This window comes from Zalophus californianus, chromosome 9 (genome assembly GCF_009762305.2).
Source record: "Zalophus californianus isolate mZalCal1 chromosome 9, mZalCal1.pri.v2, whole genome shotgun sequence".
Lineage (NCBI taxonomy): Eukaryota > Metazoa > Chordata > Mammalia > Carnivora > Otariidae > Zalophus > Zalophus californianus.
The window spans coordinates 21077714-21100553 of NC_045603.1; the positions used below are offsets into that span (position 1 = coordinate 21077714).

The window sequence follows — 22840 nt, forward strand, 5'->3', positions numbered from 1 at the left end:
GAGAGGGACGTGGAGGCACCCAATTGAAAGTACATTACCAAAACAGTTTTCCTCAGAAAGATGGCAGCAGAATAGGAGGACCCTACGCTTGCCTCATCCCACGAATACAACTAGATAACTATCAACTCATCCTGTACCCCAGAAGTCAACCTGAAGACTGGCAGAACAAACTCCACAACTAAAGGTAGAGAAGAAGTCACACTGAAGAAGGTAGGAAGTGCAGAGATATGGTGTAGGGGAGAAACAGGTCCTGGTTGCTGTGAAGGGGAGGGAGCCAGGGTCTTGGAGAAGGGCTAAAGAGAAAGAGAGAAAGAGAGAAAAAAGCACACAGGGGAATACACAAAGAGAACATTTCCCTACAGGCATTGGCTTAGAAAGTGAGAGGGGCTGAATTTCATGAGTTATTGCAGGGGCTTAAACCTTGTACTTTAAATGTCAGCAGGCTTGTCTCGGGGCCATCTGGAGGCATCGTGGTTGCTCTTGAAGAGAAGGCAGACAAACAACTCAGGGACATACAGTGTGGAAACAGCAATCTGAAGAGCACCTGGGGCATACAGTGAGGGGATTATTTGCTCTTCTCAGATCATGCACCTGAGAAGCAACATTCATGGGAGACCTCTTGGGAAACAAAGGAGCTGGCCAGCGCTATTTCCCTCCTCCACCCCACAGCAGAAACACAGAGCCACCTGCGGAAACCAGGGCAGTGTGGACACTGCCTGACTAACTTGCTTACACCAAGCTCCACACCACTGTGCTCAGATGGGACTGCCCTTCTCAGCCACATTTGCCTCAGTCCCAGTGCAGTGGACCCCTACCCCAGAAGACCAGCACAAACTCCTGACCACACCACATTTCCTGACCAGAGGGTTTTCCAGGGCCTCAGTTCTGACAGAGGAGAACAGGTCTCATTTCACAAGCAGATCAGAGCACACCTAGTTAAAACTCACTTTATTCAGGCTGGGGACCAAACACTGCCCACAGCAGACAAGGAGAGCCTCTGCAGATGACGGGCTTGCAGAATAGAGCAGCCAGAACACACCAGCAGCGCACATGCAGCATACACCAGAGACAGTCCCTGAAGTGCCAGGTCTTGGGCACTCCACGACCCCTTCTTCATAAGGCTATTACTTCCAGAAGCAGGAGACATAACTGGCTTTTCTAACACAAGGAAGCAGACAGAGACTTAGACAAAATGAGAAGACAGAGGAATTTATCCCAAATGAAAGAACAAGATAAGGCCATGGGCAGAGATCTAAGGGAAACAGATATAAGTAACATGCCTAATGGAGAATTTAAAGCAATGATCATAAGGATACTCACTGGGCTTGAGAAAAGAATGGAAGACATCAGTGAAACCCCTACCACAGAGATAAAAGAGTTAAGAAAGAATCAATCAGAGATGAAGAGTGAAATAAATGAGATTAGAAACATGCCTGATGCAATGAGCAGCAGGCAGGAAGAAGCAGAGGAATGAATTAATGACCTAGAAGACAAAGTAATGGAAAGTAATGAAGCTGAACAAAAGAGAGAAAAATAAATTATGCAAAATGAGAACAGACTTAGGGAACTCAGTGACTCCATCAAATGTAATAATATTCATATTATAGGAGTCCCAGAAGAAGAAGAGAGAGAAAAGGGGGCAGAAAATTTATTTGAAAAAATAATACCTGAAAAAATCCCTAACGTGGGGAAGGAAACAGATATCCAGATCCAGAAGGCACAGAGATCCTCCAACAAAATCAACAAAAACAGATCCACACAAAGATATATTGTAATTAAACTGGCAAGATACAGTGATAAGGAAAAATTCTTAAAAGCAGCAAGACAAAAGAAGACAGTGAATTAAAAGGGAAAACCCGTAAGGCTATCAGCAGATTCTTCAGCAGAAACTCTCCAAGCCAGAAGGGATAGACATGATATAGTCAAAGTGCTGAGTGGGAAAAATCTACAGCCAAGAATATTCTATCCAGCAAGACTAACATTTAAAATAGAAGGAAAAATAAAGTTTTGCAGACAAATGAATATTAAAGGCGTTCATGACCACTAAGCCCTTCAAGAAATACTAAAGGGGACTCTGCAAGTGGAAAAGAAAGACCAAAAGTGACAGTATGAAAGTAGGAAACACAAATGCAGTAAAAATGAATATTTCTATAAAAGAATCAGTGAAGGAAATCACAAAATAAAAGGATGTAAAATATGATAACATACACCTAAAATGTGGGGAAGACCAGAGTAAAGAATGGGTTCAAACTTAAATGACCATCAACTTAATTGCTATATGCAGGTGTTATATACAAATATGGTAACCACAAATCAAAAACTACTAATAAATATGCAAAGAATAAAGGCAAACAAATACAAATATGTCATTAAAGAAAACCAGCAAACCATGAAAAAGAGAAAGATAAGAAAGGATCAGAGAAAATCTCCAGAAACAACCACAAAATAAGTAATAAAATGGCAATAAATACATACCAATAATAATTACTTTGAATGTAAATGGACTCAATGCACCAATCAAAAGACGTGGGGTGTCAGAATGGATTAAAAAAAAAAAAAAACATGACCCATCTATTTGCTGCCTATAGGAGACTCATTTTAGACCTAAGGTTACCTACAGACTGAAAATAAGAGGATGGAGAAACATTTATCATGGAAATGAATATCAAAAGAAAGCCAGAGTAGCAATACTTATATCAGGCAAACTAGACTTAAAACAAAGACTGTAACAAGAGGCAAGTAAGGTCACTATATAATAATAAAGGGGACAATCCAACAAGAACATATAACAATTGTAAATATTTATGCACCCAACATGGGAGCACCCAAATACATAAAATGATTAATAACAAATATAAAGGAACAAATTGATAGTAAGACAATAATAGCTGGGGACTTTAACACCCCACTTAAATCAATGCATAGATCTTCCAAACAGAAAATCAACAAGGAAACAATGGATTTGAATGACACACTGGATCAGATGGATTTAACAGATATATTCATAACATTCCATACTAAAACAGCAGAATACATGTTCTTTTCAAGTACACCTGGAACATTCTCCAGAAAAGATCACATATTAGGCTGCAAAACAGACCTCAACAAATTTAAGAAGATCGAAGTCATAACATGTGCCGTTTCTGGGCACAACATTTTGAAACTAGAAGTCAACCGCAAGAAAAAATCTGGAAAGACAACAAATACATGGAGGTTAAGATGCTACTGAACAATGAATGGATCAACCAGGAAATAAAAGAAGAAATAAAAAACTACATGGAAACAAATGAAAATGAAAACACAATGTTTAAAACCTTTGGGATTCTAAGAGGGAAGTTTATAGCAGTACAAGCCTACCTCAAGAAGCAAGAAAAATCTCAAATAAACAACCTAACCTTAGTAGCTAGAAAAAGAATAACAAATGAAGCCTAAAGCCAGCAGAAGAAGGGAAATAATAAAAATTAGAGCAGAAATAAATGCATAGAAACTACAAAAACAATAGAACAGATCAATGAAAACATGAGCTCGTTCTTTGAAAAAATTAATAAAATTGATAAACCCCTAGCCAGACTTATCAAAAGAGAAAAGACCCAAATAAATAAAATCACAAATGAGAGAGGAGAAATAACAACCAATGCCACAGAAATACAAATAATTTTAAGAGACTATTATGAAAAACTATATGCCAACAAATTGGACAACTTAGAAAAAATGGATAAATTCCTAGAAACATATAATCTATGAAAACTAAAACAGGAAAAAATAGAAAACTTGGACAGATTGATAACCAGCAAAGAAATTGGAGCAGTAATCAAAAAAATCCAAACAAATGAAAGTCTAGGGCTTGAATTCTACCAAACATTTAAAAAAGAGTTAATACCTTTTCTTCTTAAACTCTTCCAAAAAATAGAAAAGGAAGGAAAACTTTCAAGTTCATTCTATGAGGCTAACATTACCCTGATACCAAAACTAGAGAAAGACACCACAAAAAAAAGAAAACTATAGGCCAACATCTCTGATGAATACAGATGCAAATATCCTCAACAAAATACTACCAAACTGAATCCAACGATAAGTTTTAAAAAATCACTCACCACGATCAAGTGGGATTTATTCCTGGGTTACAAGAGTGGTTCAATATTTGCAAATCAATCAACTTGATACAGAATATTAATAAAGGATAAGAACCATGTGATCATTTCAATATACACTGAAAAAGCATTTGACAATGTACAACATCCATTGATAATAAAAACCCTCAACAAGTGGGTTTAGAGGGAACATACCTCAACACAATTAAGGCCATATATGAAAATCCCACAGCTAACATCATCCTCATTGGGGAAAAACTGAGAGTTTTTCCTCTATGGTCAGGAACAAGACAGGGATGTCCACTCTCACCACTTTCATTCAAAATAGTCCTGGAAGTCCTAGCCACAGCAATCAGACAACAAAGAGAAATAAAAGTCATCCAAATAAAAAGAAAGAAGTAAAACTTTCACTATTTGCAGATGACATGATACTATATATATAGAAAACCCAAAAGATTCCCCCAAAAAACTGCTAGAACTGATAAATTCAGTAAAGTTGCAGGATAAAGAATCAATGTACAGAAATCTGCTTCATTTCTACACACCAATAATGAAGCAGCAGAAAGACAAATTAAGGAATCAATTCACTTACAATTGCATAAAAATAATAAGATGTCTAGCAATAAACCTAACCAAAGAGGTGAAAGACCTGTACTCTGAAAACTATAAAACACTGTTGAAAGAAATCAAAGATGGCACAAAGAAATGAAAATACATCCCATGCCCATGGATTAGAACGAATTTTGTTAAAATGTCTATACTACCCAAAGAAATCTATATATTTAATGTAATCCTTATCAGAATACCAACAGTGTTCTTCACAGAACTAGAACAAACAATCCTAAAATTTGTAATGAGCCACAAAAAAACCCAAATAGCTAAAGCAATCTTGAAAAAAAAAAAAAAGCAAAGCTGGAGGCATCACAACTCTGGATTTGAAGTTATATTACAAAGCTATAGTGATCAAAAGAGTATGCTGCTGGCACAAAAATAGATGCATATATCACTAGAGCAGAATAGAAAACCCAGAAATGAACCCACAATTATATGCCCAATTAATCTTTGACAAAGCAAGAGAGAATATCCAATGGGAAAAAGACTGTCTCTTAAACAAATGGTGTTGGGGAAACTGGACAGCTACATGCAAATGAATGAAACTCTACCATTCTTTTTTACCATATGCAAAAATAAACTCAAAATGGATTAAAGACCTCAATGTGAGACCCGAAACTGTAAAAGTCCTTGAAGAAAGCACAGGCAATAATTTCTCTGACATCAGCCATAGCAACTTTTTTTCTAGATAGGTCTCCTGAGGCAAGGGAAACAATAAGTTAACATATTGCCCATCCCACACCTGACCTCCACTTCTTGGTGTAGCTAAAATCCCTCTCTCACTCCAGTCTCATTTCATGTGCCGGCTCCTGGGAGCCTTCCTGGCTGATACACATGTTTTATCTCCATGTCCATGGTGCTCATTCTGTCCTGCCAAGGGCTGAATCCAGGCTTAGTGGGTTCTGAAGCTTATACAATTTGAGGGGCCCTCTTTAAGAAAAATAATACAAAATTACAAATACAGATGTAGGCATAAAAGTGTGTTATTTATTTAGAAGGGACACATAAAAATGAGAAGTCCTAAAGATTAAGATTCCCAGTAAATTTCCCTCTGACCCCATCCTTTCCACCCTGCATGGTAATTGTAGATTTACTTGTCTGTCTCTCTTAGACTGTAATTCTTTGGGGGCAGAGAACTTACCTGGGCGTGTCTTTGCTTCCTGATTGCCCAGTATATAGAAGCAGGTCAATGGATGTTTGTTGACTGACTAAATGAATGGTCAGGCTGGGGGTGACAAAGAACACTGGTCTTTGAGTCAGATTCTGTTTTTTGTGACCTTGGCCACTGACCAGTTGTATTACCTGAAGACAAGAAATAAGGAAATTAACCTCCCAGGGATTAAAAGACATTAGGTGAGCTACCTGCATGAAATAGCCAGGTGGGGTGCCTGGCCTGAATAGGTGCTGAATAAATATCCATTTACTCTCTTTTCCCATCCTTGGGTTCTCTTTGCCTTCCATCAGTCATAGATCCCCACAGCTGGGATATAAGCCAGAAAGTGATGCCACTGCCTATGAATACATGAACTTATTTAGTTCCGCTGTCTTACATTTCAGAACCAAGATCAATGTTTTAGCTGAAATATTTTCCCTGCCACTCATGAGTTAAGATTACTTAATTGATCTTTTGACCCTCATATTTGTCTGCAGGTCAGAAGGTACGTCTATAATGTGCCACCGTGTGCTTGCACTCAGTCCAGGGTCTGTAAATAGGAGAGTGCTGTTTCTGCCATTTAAACCAATCAATGTTATTGTTTTAAAGAAACCAATTTCCTTCCTTATAAACCCAAGTATATAATAAATAAATAATTCAGCTTCCCTGAAATATTTATTACGGGCAGGTGACATTTCTGCTCTCTGAGAAAAGCAAGTTGTCTAAGAATTGGATGCCTTTGGGTAACAACGCCACCAGCGCTAATCATAGCAACTCTGTATCCATTGCTTTCGGTCATTTGTCCAATGAGCAGAGCAACCTTGGGAGTTAAGTAGAGCATCACTGTTTGAAAGATGAAGAAACACAAAAAAATAGTAAATAAGGTTACAGAGCCAGTAAGCTCAGGAGTCAGTATTCCAACTGATCTCTTTTGAACGTGCTGCTACTCTCTGTGGAGGGCAAAAATTATAGTCCAGAGTGACAGCTTTTACAAAGGACCACAATCCCTAGAACCTCTTTCCAGATGATCTGTTCTGCTTGTCTGTACCGCCCGGACAGAACCCAGCATTTATCATACCGTGCATGGTGTCTGATTCACTGTGCCCCGTTCAGTAACCAGCATCCCAAACCAGGCCTGATCTCACAGGCTGAGTCTATGGTTGGGCCAGTGAAGATCTTCAGATAACATCCCTGTGTATTTCTTTTGGAAATCTCTAGTTTTAAGATGACCTCGCTCACTCTGCTGTTTGCTACATGTTGTTCAGGTGGCTATTGCAATCAGTCACTGCTTTATCTTGGATGGAAATTACCTGTTGATGATGATGATGGTTAAAGCTAACATTTATCCAAAACTTACTACCTGCCAAGGACTGTACTAACAGCCTTACAAAATTTCATTTAATTCTTAGGACAATCTTTGAGGTAGATATTAATGTCCTCGTTTTTTTAATTGAGACACTTGAGGCCTAGGAGGTTGCAGGAAATAACTAGTTCTAGACTCCACAGGTAATGAGTAATCAGCACAGCCAGGATTCAAATTGGGGCCTTGCCAATCATATGATGGATGTGCCTTTAACCACTATGATACTTCCAGTGGGAGAAGAGTCAGTATTAGCTATTATGTAGCATAAGCTCCAGTCATATTTAGGAGATACCTTTATTTCTAAGCAAAGGGTATGTATCCCTCCCTCTACCCACCCATCCATTTGCTCACACTGACTCTCCCCTTTGCCTGGAATGTTGCTCTGCTCTCCCTGTATTGTGGAGCTAACCCCCTTCTCAACCTTTAATCCTCATTTATAAATTTCACCTGCTCCTCATGATGCACTGCATATCTTACTCAGGGGTGGATCCAGATTTTGTGGGGCCTCAGCCACAAGGTGCAGCCATGGAGGATGACCTTAAGGGTGATCAAGGGTAGAAATTGGAATGAAACAGCGCAACTAGAGCTCAACTTCGTTTCCCCGTCAGGTTTGATATTTTCTGGAAGCTTGATGTGACATAATCACAATCCTCTATAGTTTAATGTCTAATCTGAGTTTTAGAGTGGCCTTTCTCTAAGATATTGAACCATCTCACCTCAGTAGATAAACCAAGTTTCAAACCATTTAAAACCATAACTGCTGTGAATCAGGAGTTGCTGGGCTTTGTCTTTGGCATCCCCCAAAGTTGCCATCAATAGAAAAGCAAGGGCAAGCAGTGCAGACCTAACCTGAGGCTCCGGATGTCAACACCTGTCATCCTCATTTCAGGGGCCAGCTCAGTCTGCAACGTGTGCTCATTAGAGCTATTTTTGCTTATACACCCTTTGTTAAAATCAGATTGCAATAAATGTAATACTGTATTGATAACTCCTGCTGAAACTTAGAATTGTTTTTGATACACTAACAAGAACTCAGCCAAAGTTATTACCCACATTTTTCCAGTCCTACAGAACTCAATCTGAGCGGTGTCACGTGATCTCAAGGGCACACAAGCTGGTAGAAGTAGAGCAAACCAGGTTATGATTACAATGTAAATGTCCTTTGTACTCTGCCACACTGAATTTCCTAAGAACTAAATCAGAAAAAAAAAAAACCCTCAGAAAACTAGGTTTGATAGCTTCAGCAATCATGCTCCAGATTTACACTTCTATGTACAAAGTAGTCTCACTAGAGAATAATAGATGATACACAGTCAATACAAGATAGTCACTGTTTTTGCAAATGGTATTTCCAAAAAGTCTGTATTAGAGCCGTCTGAGTATTATTCCCTCCCCCTTTGATTCCTTTTATTGCCAGTTATGGAATTGTTCCACTGTTGAGACTAATCAGTAGATGCTGCCCCAAAATCGGATGTTGATTTAGATGTGCTCATTCCTCTTATTAGTACTTCGGCTCAAATCTTCTCCCAAGAAGCTTTGCTTACAAATCCCTGAATGTTTCTAAATCTACCTCTAGACTCTGGGTCCTCAGGGGGAATTAAGGGAAGGCCACAAATTGATCTTCACAAGACCAAATCAGGGTTCCTCCAAATTCTGCTTCCCAGCCAATTGAGTACAACAACCCTGCATCATTTCTCCTCTTCTGTGGCACCAGCTGTTTATCATCTGAATAAGTCACCTTGAAATTACAGATAGAACCCATGTCCCCCTCTCCCCTCCATCCCAGACCACTTCCTGGGGAAAAAAGGGTAACAATCGGGTTACATTTACGGTAACAAACCATATTTCTCTACATCTGTCCCACTCCCCTGCCTCCATTATTACTGGGGGAAGGACACTCCTGAGCTCATCAATAAAGGATTCTGTGCTTCCTCCTGTCCCCCACCATCTCAGCCCCCCTCACAGAGGTCTTTGCCCAGGTCTCAGCCACCAAGACCAGTGCAGTACTCCCTCTGGCATCCACCTGGAGCACTGTCTCCATCATGCCATGGACTGCCTTGGCTCATGGAAGCGTTGGGACCCACAAAACCTGCACTCAGGTCCCTTCAGGTAGCCACCAAGGCTACCACCATCCTTCATGCTCCCTGCATTGACCCTTGAAGTCTCACTGTGACGCTCACAGCTACTCTGCTAGAAAGAGGAAATATTCTTTCTGTGCATTTTGGTCCTGCCCCAAGCATGGCCCAAAGCCTTGCTGAACAGTGTTCCAGACACTCATAGAGATGTGTGAGAGCAGCTCTTGGGTTTTTACTTGTAGCTTCTCCTCTAGGACTCTCTTGGGAGCACCTGGAAGGTGAAATGTACTATTCTCAAACCACTCCTGCTTCAGACTATTAAGACATTTTTCTTGGGCAGAATTTGTGTGCTGGACCTCTGTCCTTAGCACCAACTCCTTCCCAAGAGGACCTAACAGCCCCTCAAGCAAAGAGGTTCTGCCAGGTTCGTGCCACGGATACTTTTTCTATGTGAGTAAATCCAAGTAGCAAAAAAAAAAAAAAAAAAAAAAAAAAAAAAGATTACTCTTCAATCAGGACCCTTGAAACCGAGGTATGGTCAAATCATCTGCTTCCAACCCTGAGTTTACCATCACTCAACCCCAAAACATACAGGAAGTTGGCAAACTGGATTGGTTGACTTCCACAAGCACACCCAGCAGATTCTCTCCACATGAGGTAGATTGTTCAGGCATGAGTGGTCCCCGCTGCACCCTTGCTCCCTTCTCCAGACACACGATAGAATGTGCAGAAATTCGTGCCATGGGACAGCCTGCCCCAACCAGCAATTCTGTGTCACCTCCACTGATCTTCCAGGTCTGAAGTAAGCAAGGACACCTGTTTGTTCCTGTTTGGGGTGGCCCCTTCTTAGTGGTTGCTAAGGTACTTAGAACAAAAGCCAAGAAAAATGCAGCAATTGTGAGAATCTTTGCAATTCTAGAATCCCTGTGATATGCCTGAGTCGCTTACAGAAACCCATCATGATTTCTTCTCTGGGAACTTTACTTTTCTGAAAGACTATTTGACACTTGTCCCTTTGACAGCAACAAACACAAGGCTATTGTGGGCTCTGAAAGAACAAACTTCCTTTTGGAAACTGTTGCAGAAAAAGGACAAAATGAGACCAAAACAAATACAAATGGTAGCAAAAAAAAAAAAAAAAAACAAACCCAAAAACCAACCCCAACATTTTTTTCTCCCTGCCCCTCCCCCTTCCACCCCTCCACCCCTCCACCCAGCCTCAGGTTTAGCTTCTGCTGGAAGTACCTACTGCCAAAAATGTCAGTGCAATTAAGTTCCACTTAGCCTCACCCATGGCTTCTCCCTCATCTGGAACAATAATAACCTAACAAATGCTGAATACCCTCAAGACATATTCAATATTCTGTTTGTGTTTCTGCATTTATAGGACAAATGGAGAGAATATGACAGAGATCATGACAGTGAGAAATTAATACTACCTGACCAAGCACTGTTCTCGCAAAGTTTGACTTAGTCTGGGCAGAGTGAGAGAAAATTCAAGGGCACAGAGCAAATGGCAGAAGGCTGGCAGATGCCCTAGACTTTTGTATACATGTCTAGAGCTCATCAGTTCCCTAATATGAGGCAGGCACTGTGAAGTACTTACTTAGTTCCCTCCTTAATCCCCCCAGTCCTGATGTGGGTATTATCATCCCTACGTATAGCCCAGGAAACCAGGGGTACTCAGTGACTCAACATGGCTTCCACAATCACAAAGAAAAATAACCCTGAGGTTCTGACCAAGTCCTTTAATCATGAGTGCATTAGTCAAAACTCAATTGTGAAAGACAGAAACCCAGCTCAAACTAGCTTGGGGGTAAGAGGGAGGAACTTTTAGATAATCTAACTAATTTCAGACATGGCTAGATGCATGGACTAAAAAAATGTCACACGGACTAACTCCATCTCTCCATTGATCTGTTTATCCCAGCAGCCTGCCACTGCTTCATTTTGTGTGTGTGAATTTTATTCTCTTCTGTAGAATCTGCCTGGTAAAATCAAATGGGTCTAGCCAGCATTATATTTTATTTCATGATCCCAGGAGAAGAAAGAGACTGTCTTTTCCAGAATCCATAATTTCTCAGGGAAGACACTGGCTCTGTTCAGGTCGTCTCTCACTTATCCTTGAACCAATCACCACAGTAGGGTGGTTGAATCCCATGATTGACAGCCAACCAGGGCCATGCAGAGAGGGAAGTGGTAGCTCTTCGAAAGGAAGGTTCCTGGCCAAACAAGGCAGGTATCCATCAGAAACAGAATTTAATAGAACTAGTTGGGACTTCATTTAGATGCAATCCCTTATGAACTTGGGTCTACCAATTTTTACAGTGTTAATATCCTTTTGTTTTACATGTTCTCCATAATCTGTGATCTACGTATGGAAGTGGGATGCAATGACAAACTTGGAAATACCAATAAAGTTTGTGTGTGTTTAAAAATTAATGTAAGAGCCAATAATTAGTGGTTTTCTTTCTAGAATAAAAAGTTTGTTGTTAAAATAAAGTTAGTTGCTGGAATCTTTTAAAAACTGTTTTTTAAACAATACAGCATCACCTTACAGTGTTCTTGCCAAAAATGTTTAACCCAGAATTAATCATGGAAAAAAAAAAAGAATCAGACAACTGCAAAAAAAAATGGCTTGGGCTCTCTAAAAATGTCAATTTCATAAAAGACCGCCCCCCGAAGAAGAAGGCTGAGGAGCCATGCCAGATCAGATTAAGGAGACCCAAGAGTCATGACAACTAAATATAGAGTGTGATCTTTGATTAGATCCTGGATTTAAAAAAAAAAAATTCTAAGTGGTATTACCAGGACGATTTAGGAAATTCAATACTAAGATCTATATATTAGATAATAATATTGTACTAACATTACATTTCCTTTTTTAAATTTTTATTGTTATGTTAATCACCATACATCACATCATTAGTTTTTGATGTAGCGTTCCATGATTCATTGTTTGTGTATAACACCCAGGGCTCCACGCAGAACGTGCCCTCTTTAATACCCATCACGAGGCTAACCCATCCCCCCACTCCCCTCCCCTCCAGAACCCTCAGTTTGTTTTTCAGAGTCCACCATCTCTCATGGTTCGTCTCCCCCTCTGATTTCCTCCCCTTCATTCTTCCCCTTCTGCTATCTTCTTTTTTTTTTCTTAACATATATTGCATTATTTGTTTCAGATGTACAGATCTGTGATTCAACAGTCTTGCACAATTCACAGCACTCACCATAGCACATACCCTCCCCAATGTCTATCACCCAGCCACCCCATCCCTCCCACCCCACCGCCACTCCAGCAACCCTCTGTTTCCTGAGATTAAGAATTCCTCATATCAGTGAGGTCATACTAACATTACATTTTCTGAGTGTGCCTGTTGTGTAGAAGAATGTCCTTGTTCTAAGAAGACAATCTGCCAAAGAATTTAGTTGATGAAAGTCAAGATGATGAAACTAATTTTCAAATGGTGTAGAAAAATAAATGTACCCATAGATCTGAAGAGAGAGAAAATGAGGCCAAATGTTAAGAATTAGCGAATCTAGGAGGAGGGTATATGGGTGTTCATTACATACTGTACTGCTTCTGTAATTTTTCTCTAGGTTTCAAAGTTTTCCAAATAAAATATTGATGGGAAGGGAAAAAAATTAAGGTACAGTCTCATAATAACCTAAAATTCAACTCTACCACTCATAATACAGAATGAGAATTCAAAAAAAAAAAACCACCTCTGTCGTGTAAACAAGGGGTCATTATTGACAGGTTAATTAAATGAGGCGAGTTTTAACAGAGCTGCAAGATCCAAACCTGTTCAAGTCTGGGACGCTGCGGTTGGCGCCACCTGGCGGTAGTTGTCTGCTTCAGCTTAAGGATGCTGGTGTTCTAGGTCCTATCAGCAGTGATTCCAGGAAGCTCCAGGTAGTTGATTTCATTTCCTTGACCCGATTCGGGAGTTCGGCCAGGTGTATTCTGGGAACAAGGAGACCCATCCTTCCTTTTCCTACTTCCCGAGCAGAATTACCGGTTGAGGTGAAGGTGCTCTGTGTCTAGTCCACATGGGGAGTGCTGGCATCCAGAGGCTGCCTCTTGTGACAGTGGGTGGCAGGCAGGCTTAGCTGCTCTCTGTGACAGAGGTCCCTGCGTTCAGGAACCTAATGTCCGTCAGTTCAACGGGGAAGTATTTGGAAGAGTTTGATGCATTAAATAGTGGTCTTCATTCTAGAACAAAAATTATGTTATTAAAATAGAGTTGCTGGAATGTTTTAAAAACTGTTTTTTTTTCACCCCCAGCTTTATTGAGATGTAATTGACATACACATTGTGTAAGTGTTAATTTGATACACTTATGTATTGCAAAATGGTTACCACCACCGGCTTAGCTAATACCTTCACCATGTCACGTAATTACCTTCTTTTTTTCTTTTTTTGCGGTGAGAACACTTAAGATCTACTCACGTAGCAACTTTCAAGTATGTAAAACAGTATTATTAAATATAATCACCATGCTGTTCATTGGATCCCCAGAACTTATTCATCTTATGACTAGAAGTTTGTGCCCTTTGACCAAAAACTCCCCACATCCCCTACCCCCAAGCTCCTGGTTACCGCTGCTTTGCTGTCTGTTTCTATGAGTTCAGTTAAAAACCGTTTTTAAGGGAAATCAACAGAACAATGCAGTTTCAGGTTTCAAGGACCATGTTGTTTTAAAATAGTTTTCAATTTCATTTAAAATGTTTTCATCAGCTGTGCGCACATGTATGTAGGAATACCGACCTGTACACATGCATATATATGAGTACACACACTCACACACACACACACACACAGAAGGTATTCTAGCTTGTTTTCTGAATGGAAAATTAGCCACATGGTAACACCTTTATGTGCCATAGCCCCACTACTTCATCTTCTTTTTTTTTTCAATGTTGTTAGTTCAAATAGTGTATATGGTGCAATTTATTTAATAGTTCTATTTGTTAATGATTTATAGCTTGCCTATTTTTAAAAAAAGATTTGATGTGGTTTATGATGCTGAATCCTATATAAAGCAAGACAAAAAAAATTATAAGGTTGAAAAACCATCAAGAGGAGAGATGCGCATGAGGACAGTTTAGCTTTGGGTTTCTTGGGTAACAAAAGGAAACAAAATGGGCCATTGCTCCTGGAGCCTCACCAGGCCAGAAGGATTTGCAGGTGAGCAAGATAAATGGATGTCAATTCTTCACAAATTAATTTATAGATCAATGACAAAAATCCAACAGGACTGTTTTTAGGGGGAGAAGACAAAAATATTTTCAAGTTCATGTGAAGCAATAGATAAAGGTGAATATAAAATATAAAATAACTTCCAAAAAGCAGTAGTAATGTTGGTGGCATAGAGTGAAGAGTCCTACAAAGTAGAAGATTCTAAAGCAATATTTGAAATAGTGTGGTACTCTTTCAAGATCAGACACATCATTGGACTGGAATAAAGTTAAAAGATGTAGACCCTATTGCATAGAAGAATTTAATATGTGATTTTTCACAAAGTATCACCAAATAATGCAGAAGAGAACAATAATTCAATTAATGGTATTGAAATAGCAATTTGGCAGAAAAATTATTTAGACCTTTATCTCACACATGCATCCCAATACATTTCAAATGGATTCAGTCTTTGTATATAAAACTCAGACCATTTTTTTAAAAGCAGAAGAAAATAAAACAAATATTTATCAAACTTCTGGGGGGCAGTCCAAACTTGGGAGCGATTGAAAGAATCACAAGAGTGAGAGATTTCACTGCGTACAATTTAAAACTTCTTCACATAAAAAAAAAAATATAAGACAAAAGACAAATAGACTGGAAAAACTATATATACAACAAGCAAAAAGGCAGGGGTTAATATTTTTCACCTTTATGTAATAAAATTTAAACAAATTAGCAAGAAGACCACTAAGATTGCTAAGGATAAAAATGAGCAGAGGACATTAATAGGAGAAATTCGTGGGGCGCCTGGGTGGCTCAGTCTGTTAAGCATCTGACTCTTGATTTCAACTCAGATTATGATCTCAAGGTGGTGAGATCAAGCCCCACGTCAGGCTCCCTGTTCCGGGGGACTCTGCTTGGGAATCTCCCTCTCTCTCTCCCACTCCTTCTGCACCTCCCCCGGCTCATGAGCACTCATGATCTCTCTCTCTCAAAATAAATTTTAAAAATCTTTTAAAAAAATAGGAGAAATCACTCAGCCTCAAAAGAAATGAGAATGAAAAGAACAATAAACTTTGTTTTTTTCACTTATTAAGTGAGTAAAACTTTAAGGAAAAAAAGATTACTACCTAGACTTGGGGAAGGGAGAGAGTGCCGTGAAAGGTATGTTCTTATCCCTCTAATGGCGTTAGAAACCAAGAAAACTTGTTTCAAAAACAGTTGGTGATATGTATCAAGAAGCATAAGATCATTTTTTTAATATTGATCCGTAATCCTAAAAAAACTAAGGTGTTTCTGACAAGTAAAAACCTTTTTAGATTAGTTGCACTAAAGAATTCCTCATTTGTCTGCAGCCACGAGTATATACTTTAAAGTGATGTGCAAACTTTTTAGATATCTAGGAAAAAATTCCTGCTGCCAGTACTTCTGTTGCCCACGGCAAGACATCTTTATTCTCCATATGAATGCATTCTCAGAAGTACTGTAAGCCTGATGGGAAGTTAAAGTAACAAGTAAATCTCAGGGTGGCTTAGAGTTCTTTGTTCTCTTATAATGTGACCGGTCTTTCATCTAGCAAATATTTATTGAGCACAATCTGTACACACACCACTAGGAGGGCTACATAAATTAATATGACCCAATCCTTGTCCCCAGGAAGTTTAGAGCCTAGTAGAAGAGTGTATAAGTCATGTTTAGGAGCATCCAAGCAAAATTCCGAAGTAGAAAAGAAGAAATCACTATTAGAAGTACTAAATGTGGGGCACCTGGGTGGCTCAGTCGTTAAGCATCTGCCTTCGGCTCAGGTCATGATCCCAGGGTCCTGGGATCGAGCCCCGCATCAGGCTCCCTGCTCTGCGGGAGGCCTGCTTCTCCCTCTCCCACTCCCCCTGCTGTGTTCCCTCTCTCACTGTGTCTCTCTCTGTCAAATAAATAAAATCTTTATTTGTAAATAAGCATCCTGAGGTGAACATTCTCAGAGGCTCAGATATAGTGAGCAAAGGATGAGCCATTGACAAAACACTCTTGACGGTTCCAACAGAGAAGCAAGAGAGGTGGAAAGATCCAGAGACACACCAAGCTGCTCCTTCCTGGATTTGCTATGGGGTATCTATTCTGGCCTGAACAGAAATGTGCTGCTAACATTTGAATCTACAAGAACCAGGGTCTGCAAATATACATTCAAGGTCTCACCAGCCCTGGTCCAAAGTACAGTGTCTTCTTTCTCTTGTAAATTCTTCTTCATTCCCAATTGAGAAATTTGCTAAACTTCTTCCTTCCGTACAGAACCACATTCTGCCTTTACCTATGTATTTGTGTACACTTTTATGTGTCAGGAGGTATCTAGCATATAGTAAGCACTAAAAAAACAGTTGTGTATGGTTATTCTGGGCAAGCTGCACTGAAGAAGTGGAACTTAAGTTGATTTTTAAGTAAAGAAGGTCATATATAAGCCTATTTTATACAAATTGGTTTTTCCCAATAAGCCTAATACTTCACCTTAGTTTTCATTTCTGATGCTCTTTCTTAGAACCACTGCATACTTGGTACATATTGATTTTATTTTTGCTCCCAGAGACTTAAGCAGTGAATAGAGGTTAATTTGTTATCTGGTCCATTGATTTTTGTCCTAAGAGAATGGGTTTCATTTTCAGCATTTCCATCTATTAATTGCTACTTGTACCATTAGTGGATTCTCCAAGCTGACTTCTGTTGATATCTAATGTATTTTCTGAGTCACGCAATATTCCTGTGGTTATTGTAGTGCTTGGTCATGATGATTTCATTCTTATTTCCAGACTCTCTAGAATGTTGCAGATATGTAGAAGGTCCCCAATAAATAGTAACCTTATTCTTTGTTCAGGCTCTGAGCAAGTTGGGAAATAAAACAATGAGTAAAGATAGAAACCAAAATATTGACCTTATTCATAATAGAAACTCGATGGGAAGGTAACATTTATGGTATCTAGTGGGCCCGCGGCCTGGATTAAATGATTTCAAGCACCAAATTCCAGGCAGAAATGAACCAGAAAAAACCTCCACTTTCACCCACCCCCTGCCTACCCCATAGCTCCTGCACTGCAGTACAGAGTGGAACTTTGCTCTGGGAGGCAAACTCCCTCCCAAGAGGAATGAGGGGGGAATTCTTCCTAAGTTTACCAATCAGGTAAGTTGCTACCTCCCCAGTGTGGAGTGGGGAAAGGGAGAGAGGCTGGGTGTTAAGTGACTGAGTGCCTTTCATGGGAAAGAAACATCAGGAGATGAGAAAAAAGAGGTCCCCACTAAAAAGATGCATATTGAGAAGCAGTAAGAGGGACTAGAAATAAAAATATTTGGCATGAGTCCATATTTTGCCTGTTTTCCAGCCATGGAGACCTGAGTAAATGGCATCTCCCTGAGCCTGTTTTTTCACCTGGAAAATGGAGATAACATCTGTTCTTCTTATCCTTCCAAGTGTTTGTAAGCTGACATAAAGTAATGCAACATAAGAGACTCTCAGCATGACAGTATGATATTAGCAGAGAAAAACGTATACAAACTCCTAACTGAAAAATCACAGGATCAAGAGTTTGATCTCATAGCGGATGGTTTCCTTCTCTCAACTTTTAGGCAACATGCCACTATTTGTAGACTTGTTTCTTAAAATGCTCCCAAATTCCTTCCTCTCCCTCCTTTGTGTTTCTCGTTGTAATTTTAAGGTGACAAGAGATTCCCCCAGGGGCCTCGGGGACGTTTCTAACTTCGGCCCCCCAGCTCACTCCCTGAGCTGTGTTAGGACCCTGCTTTCCCACAGGGTACAGGAGAAAGCTCTGCCCTGGTTCTCTAAATGAAGCAAATGGCTCACTCCTCGGAGGCCTGGTATACCTGATGCTTCACAATAGCTTGACTCTTCGCCATTGATGGTCAGGGACTCCAAGGTGAATCTGCTCCTTCCCCAACGTCACAGGCTCCGGAAGCCTCAGCAGCAACTCTTCAGTTGCCAAGCCAGAAAAATCTGGGCTTCATTCCTGGCTCCTCCAGCACCCTACACTTCCCATGTGAAAATAATCGTTATCCTGTCTTGATAGTCTCTATAAATTAGGTGCCCTTTTAAATGCTTTATGTGTCTTATCTCTTTTAATGCTCAGTATGGTCTCGTGAGGTAGGCCCCAGCTTTTCTCCCCATTTCACAGGTGAGGAAGTTAAGGCCCAGAGGGGTAAAACAACTTATGTAGGTCCCACAGCTAGTAAGTGGTCTTCCTGGCATTAGAACTTCCAAATCCTATTAGTCACCATGTCCTGTATATGCGTTCTCCTGTTTTTCAAAATCTGTTGCCATCTTTTCTATCCTATCACCTTTGTTAAATTGGGGTCTTCATCATCTATTTTCCAGATTGTTGCAGCTTGTAACTGAGATGCCCTTCCCTCTCTCGTTGGCCCCTGCCCACCTCTTCAAATGTATTTCCTCCAACTCTGCTTATCTGTGTCCTCCTCTTGTCCCGAGTGTTTTCAGTTCCCAGAATATAATGTGTTGTTTCAAGTTTGCATGGTTTGCCACTTTTTCCAGTATTTCTACTTGGCAAACACCTGCTCAATCTTCAAGACCCAGTTCATGTGTCTTCTCTTCAAAGGCTTCTCAGCCATCCCAAGCACATTTGACCCATCCCTTCTTTACATTTTATAAGTCTTTGTGTATTTAAATATTTCTTTCCCTTTTTGTCCTCCCAAATCAACATGATCTCCGTGATGACGGTGTCAATTGAGGATAATAGTAATACGGGAAGCTCCAATTTATTAGATGTTTACCATGTTACCAGAGGCACTTTATAATCTTCAACTCTACTCTTTACAACTGCTTTGCATGGTATATACTATGATCCCCATTTTACAGATGCAAAACTAAGACTTACTGGTCTCTGTATAACTACACTTAGTACACTTCTGGGTAGAGGAATTCAATAATTGTTGACTTCAAAATATAAATAAACGACTTCATAATCCTCAATTATTTATCTTTGGAAAAATATTGCACTTAAATACACATAACTCCAACACAGACAGATCTTCAGATTTATATAGAAATGTCCTATAGCTATAATCTGTTCATAAATTTTTTCATTGTGTCCTATTTAACTCTATCCAAACACATTTCATATATTTTTCAGCCTTATCTTTTCTTATACTTTTTGATTTTTAAAAATCAAATTAATTTATTTCCAGTCATAATGGAGAAGTAAGAGCACATGGAATCTCCTTTCCAGCCCAGATACATCAAAATGATATCTTATATATTTTTACATAAAAATACAGTCACGATTAAAAATAAAGTTTCTGTGGAACAGGAACAGAGTCATCCGCAGTAATGAGTGAGAACCGAGGCTACAAACTTACAAATGAATCAGGGATCCAAACCCATGAAAGATAGCCAACAAACCAAATAAATAAGAAAGTGTATACTCAAAGAAATAGATATACAGCAACCCTCAAGGGACTTTTAATTATATTTAAAATCTTGAAAGAGATAAAGGATGGGGGTTATAATCAAGAGCAAAGAACTATGAAAAACCACCAATTAAAAAAATTCTGGAAAATATAAAGGTAGTCATTGACACAAGAAGTAAAATAGTTTACTGGATTCAGTTAAAAAAATCAGTGATTAAAAGTGAGGACATCATTCAAAATACAGCACAGAGAGATGAAGTGACAGGAAATTAAAAGTAAAATAAAGAGACCTGATGCACAAACTGTAAGGCTCTGACATAAGTCTGCTGAATAAAAAGGCCTATCAAAGGTAAATAAAAATGTATATCAAGGCATATCAAGCAGGACAACTTTTTTAAAAACTTCCACTCTTAAATACCATGTAGAAGCATAATTGCAGAACACCAAAAAAGAAAATTCTTAAAAACCACTGTAGAAAAACTACAAAGAATGATAATTGGACCAATATAAAACTTCTAATCAGCAGAAACACGCAAGAATAAATGGAGCTCCGTCTCCAGAGTGCCAAGGAAAAGCAATACTCAATCTAGAATTCTATACCCAACTAAAAAAACATTTAGCTCACTTGAAGTTTGTATCATGTGAAAGTATTCCTCATTCCCAAAAGTAAGTATAATAAAAAAATTTTTAAGAGAAAATGAAATAGATATTTTCAGGCAAAGACTAGTTTATTATTCAAAGATCTTCCTTGACAAAATTTAAAAAAAGAAGAAAAAAATCAACAACAATAAAAAAAAGAAGAAAAATCCCAAGTAATAAATCCACAAGTAAGGTGAGGAATACAACTATTGCCTATAAAATAGAAATAGTTATTGGCAGCAAAAATAGAAGTAATAATTATTTTTTCTTATTTAGAGACAAGATGGAACCTAAAATTCTAGATAATAATGTGAAAAATAACAATGGGTGGGGCTAGGAGGGAAAATAAACATAGCTAATTCCTTGTTTTCTTTGAAAGTTATATTTTGCCCTTGTGTTCAAATGTTTAATGTAACCAGTAAAAGAATAAAACCAGAATGTTCACAAACTGGTATAAACCAGGAGGGGAAAAGAGAGCTGAAGGCAGGAAAGGAGAAAAAGGAAATAGGAGAGAAAGTATGAAAATAGAAACTCAGAGTAAAATAGCAGATATAGTCCAAATATATCAGCAATCACACTAATGTAGATGGATGAAATTCACATCATAAAGAAACTCCTAGATCGACTGGAACAAGAAAAATAGGTTATCTGTGTATGACACAGTTGAGTGGAAACTTTTCATTTCCTCTGAGCTGAGTGTGTGTGTTGTGGGGGGGAGAGAGGATGCTAATTCAGTCTATGGGCTCTTTGTAAAAGATTTTGGTGGCACTTCAAAGTTCTGTGGGCCCAGTAGCACAATTTTAACTTTTGCCTATATTCTTTTACAAGGTGTAATTCAGTTAAATACATGTTTTCATTGAAAGTTCACCTGAAAAGTGCAGAATACCGAACGTGAAGCAGATCAAAGTGAATTTTCAAAAAGGTGATGTCTATGAGAATGATTAAGAGACACCCCCAAATATCAGCTGGTTTATTCACCGTATGAGAAATAGGTCAACAGTTCCACATTATTCTAAATACAGCCATTAAAATTCCAAGGAGGGAAAATTTCACATATTACGTTATTCATTGGATAATTGTAGCCAGACGATCATTCTTCCCTGGAGCCTGTATAAATCAATTGTAACAAACTGTGCAATTACCACCCTTGCAACTGACGGCTTTGTGGCAGATTTAAATTCCATTTTGCAAGTCTGCCAAAAACTCTCCTTTGCCTCCTGAGCTCAAAAGCCAGAAAGCAGCTGAAAAATGGTCACTGCTTTGTTCTTGAATGGAGCTAATTACAGAGATGTCTGCAGAGGGATGGGCGCTCTGCAGTCAGTGTGTAAATAGAGACAATTAGAGCTCATTTCAAGCAGACATCACTTCTAAAAAAAGAAACAGAACTTCAGATTTTAATTACTCTCATAGGAATTGTTACATTACACAGAAACTGACCATTTTTTCCCCCTCACAATTTAGTTCAACTATCATGACAATTCTCTGTCATAAGAATGCTCTAATTTTAACATTTCTACAGATGGGTTGGTAAGAATGTGAGGTTTATTCCTCCCTTCTTTCCTCACTAGATTTATTTTAATCCTACATCACAGTCAGTTTTAAATAATTTGCATAGTATTGAAATATGTATTTCGATCCTACACCTTTTCAGAGTCGTTATTTTTTAATTTTTAAAATTCAACTAATCAACCATTTATTAAACCCTATATGTGTTTTCCAAGCATTGCACTCAATGGAAACATTTGAGTCTGGAAACTCATTTGGAAACATTTTCTGGCTTAATCCTCATATCTACCTTATAAGTGTTATTCTCATTTTATTTTTTTAAAAGATTTTATTTATTTATTTGAGAGAGAAAGAATGAGCACAAGTGGGGGCCAAGGGGGCACAGGAAGAAGCAGACTCCCCGCTGAGCAGGGAGCCGGACGTGGGGCTCGATCCCAGGACCCTGGGATCATGACCTGAGCCAAAGGCAGATGTTTAACTGACTAAGCCACCTAGGTGTCCCATATTCTCATTTTATAATTGAGGAAATTGAGGTGTGGTACGTGAACAAGTTCACACAGCTGGTAATTGGTTGAGCTGTGATTCAAATCTAGCTTCCAGGGTCCTTTCCTGCCAGCAAAATTTAGAAAGCAGTACCAAACAGTGTCTGCCCCCAGGGAACTTGGCTAGTAAGTCTTAAGATAGTATCGGGTGGTTTAGGAACTGCTGTAGGTAATTTTGGCCCTGTGTGTTCGTGTGTGTGTGTCCTTCTGTGTGTGTGTGTCCTCGTGTGTGTGTGTGTGCTTGTGTCGTGTG

At 39.1% G+C, this 22840-nt stretch overlaps 1 long non-coding RNA gene across 1 annotated transcript in view; it reads right to left on the reverse strand.

The window, feature by feature from the left end:
* Positions 1-10117, reverse strand: part of LOC118355972 — a 31302-nt gene extending 21185 nt beyond the window's left edge. The window contains exons 1-2 of the long non-coding RNA XR_004819329.1: positions 9887-10117; positions 5845-6005 (exon numbers count right to left, since the gene is read on the reverse strand). This is a non-coding gene — a long non-coding RNA (uncharacterized LOC118355972). The remainder of the gene's footprint in view (positions 1-5844; positions 6006-9886) is intronic.
* Positions 10118-22840: the final 12723 nt, after the last annotated feature.